Source organism: Carlito syrichta, unplaced genomic scaffold, assembly GCF_000164805.1.
Source record: "Carlito syrichta isolate Samal-C Ts95f unplaced genomic scaffold, Tarsius_syrichta-2.0.1 Scaffold311998, whole genome shotgun sequence".
NCBI lineage: Eukaryota > Metazoa > Chordata > Mammalia > Primates > Tarsiidae > Carlito > Carlito syrichta.
In genome coordinates, this window is record NW_007256094.1 from 7753 (window position 1) to 11010 (window position 3258).

At 45.2% G+C, this 3258-nt stretch overlaps 1 pseudogene; it reads right to left on the reverse strand.

Moving 5' to 3' along the window:
- Window positions 1-515: 515 nt before the first annotated feature.
- LOC103271908 lies at window positions 516-1288 on the reverse strand (annotated as a pseudogene).
- Window positions 1289-3258: the final 1970 nt, after the last annotated feature.

The following is a 3258-nucleotide window of genomic DNA, read 5'->3' on the forward strand; positions in this document are numbered from 1 at the left end:
GGCTGAGGTGAGAGGACTACCTGAGCCCATGGGTTTGAGACCAATACAATGGGTTTGAGACCAATGAGTAAAAATTAAAAAAAAAATTAGCCGGGCGTGGTGGTGCATGCCTGTAGTTCCAACTACTTGGAAGGCTGAGGCGGAGGGATTGCCTGAGCCTAGCAGGTCGAGGCTGTGATGACCGTGAGCGTGCCACTGCACTCCAGCCTGGGTGACAGAGTGAGATTCCGACTCAAAAAAAAGAAAAGGTGTGGTCAAGATACAGTATGAAAGATTAAAATGGCACCCCTGTACAAGACACTTACTGTGAATGGAGCTTATAGGACTGGAAGTTGCTTTAGGTGAGGAAATGGTGAATGCATGTGAAGGCCTAGTACATGACTGCATACTGCTGCAGACTTTATAAACACTACACTTAGGCTATACTTAATTTATAAATTTTTTTTTGCTGCTGCAAAAACCTTTATTTTTATTTGGTCCAGGGCGGTTAAAAAGCTGCCCAGTGGCTGGAGGGGGAGGCCCTGGCAGAAGAAGCCCTGATACTTTGAGAGGGGGCCCCCCCAGAGGCCGCTGGGCTCCTAGTCGTGCTTGAGGGTGAGCCTTTCGAAGTGATACTTGCCCAGCTCAGACTCAGGCTGGGTCAGCCTGCGAAGGTTGGTCAGGTGGTCACCCATCTTCTTGATGAGTTTCACCTCCTCATCTAGGAAGTGGCTCTCCAGGAAGTCACAGAGATGGGGGTCTGTGGATCCCAGGGCATGAAGGTCCAAAAGGGCTTGCTTCAGGCTCTTCTCTAAGGCCATGGCGGCTTCCATAGCATCCAGGGTTTTACCCCACTTGTCTTGAGAGGGCTTCTGCATATCCTGGAAGAGGGTGCGGCCGCCACGCTGGTTTTGCATCTTCAAGAGATGCTCGGCGCCCTCGTGCTTCTCCTCCGCCAATTCGCGGAAGAAGTGGCCCACACCTTCCAGAGCCACATCGTCGTGGACGAAATAGAAGCCCAGAGAGAGGTAGGTGTAGGAGGCCCACAGATGCAAATTGACCAGGCGGCTGACGGCTGCTTCCACCTCGGTGGAATAATTCTGGGGAATCTGGGAGCTCATGGTTGGTCGGCAAAAAAGAGCTAACTGCAAAAACGGTGGTCGCTGGTCCCAGAAACAGGAGGTGGCTGAGAAGGTGGTCTGGGAGGTTGCAAGTAGAGAGGAGATCGGAGGGCAGTGGGAGGCTGGAAGAGAGGGAGTCCCTGGGTCTGTTCCGTCCAAACACTGTTGAAGCAAGAGACAGATCCGTGGGACTGCCAAACGCACTGCCAAAAAAATTCTTAAACTAATAAATTAATCTTAACTTACCATAACTTTTCACTGCATAGACTTTCTAAAATTTTTTACTTTTTGAAATAACATAGCTTAAAGTGCAAACACGTTGCATAGCTATATGAAAATATTTTATTATTGACCAACGTGTTTCGTGATACGTGACTGTATTAGTATCTGCCTGCCATGTTCAGAGAAAAAAGACTGCTATGAGAGTGGACAATAGAAAACAGCTTCATGGTGGACTGGATATGGGTGCAAATTTTCCCCAATCCTTATTTATTTTATTTTTTTGAGTTGCAAACTCACTGTTGCCTAGGTTGTAGTGCATTGGTATGCTCATGGCTACTGTAGCCTTGACCTGCTTGAGGCAATCCTTCCGCCTCAGCCTTCCAGGTAGCTGGAACCATAGGAGTGCGCCAACACACCTGGCTAAATTTTTTGATTTATTGTAGAGACAAGGTCTTGCCAAGTTGCCCAGGCTGGTCTCAAACTCCTGGACTAAGGTAGTCCTCTCCCCTCATGCTCCCAAAGGCTGGAATTAGAAGCATGAGCCACTGCACCTGGGCCCTGATTCTTATTTTTAACAGGAGCTAGAAATAGTGTCAGCTGTGTCGCTCTGGTGTGATCAGATGTGAAGCCTGTCTTGATTAATTTACAGTTCTATGGATCCAGTCCAAGGTTTGAACATGTCAGGCTTCATTTTCTATGAACCACGGTACTGGTCATTCTATTGTGGGAAACTCTTTGTCCCTTTTCATGAATGACAAAATAGAACACACTTCATGAGGGAATGGTGGATGGTTCTGAATGGTTACCCAGATAAAACTGCTACTAAAAAAATATTGCCATCTTTGGAAAAGAGAACACTCAAACGTTATCTTCACCACTTTGTAACCATCATGGCAAGAATCATGAACAGATGTTAAAACTAGTGGTTGAAGAACTTTGATGAGAACAAGTAAAACATTTGTATGGACTCTAAGCCTCTCCCCATAAATTACACAGTAATCAAAGAAAAAGAATAGCAAGAACTTTATTATGGGAAAACCTGGAAGATACCACTTTAACCAAATGATCTCCGAAAATGGGCCAAGGTGACATCATGCGCTTCCTGATATGATGCACTGAGAAGGATACAACATCACTTTGTCACTCTTGCCAAAAATGTTGCCTGAATCGAATCATCAATAAACACTAGACCCAACTACGAGATATTTTGGTTGTAGAGAGAGGATTGCCTGAGCTCAGGAGTTAGAGACCAGCCTGGACAAGTTGGGAAGCACTCGTCTCTACAATAAAAAAAATAACTAGCCAGGCATGGTGGCGTGCGCCTGTGGTTCCAGCTACTTGGAAGGCTGAGGTGGAAGGATCACCTGAGCCCAGCAGGTCGAGGCTGTGGTGGCTGTGAGCATGCCACTGCACTCCAGCCTGGGCAACAGAACGAGACATTAAAATAAAATAAGATAAAATAAAATAATTAGCTTGTATTCTTCAAAAAGGTTAGGGTCATGAAAGACAAAGAAGGTAGAACAACCACTGAGATATTAAAGAGACATGACAAATAAATACTGTGCAACGTGCTCTCCTGTAGAAGGTTCTGGACCAAAGGAGCTATTTATTTATTTATTTTCAAAATTTTAATTTATTTTTGTATTCAAATTTTTTATTTTAAATATGTGGGGGTACAATTCAGGGCTAGGTATACCAATGTTCATTATGCAGGTACCCTTCTTGATGAGGTGTGCCCCCGCTATCCTGGCAGTTTCTCACTACTGCCAATCCTGTCTCGGTCCTCAGGAACTATTTGTTATAAAAGACAAAGTAAGGGCAATTGAACAAATTTTGAATTTGGTAATAGTAACATACCAATGTTAAATTTCCTGTTCTTAGCCGGGCTCGGTGGCTCAGCCTGTAATCCCAGCACTTTGGGAAGCTGAGGTGAGTG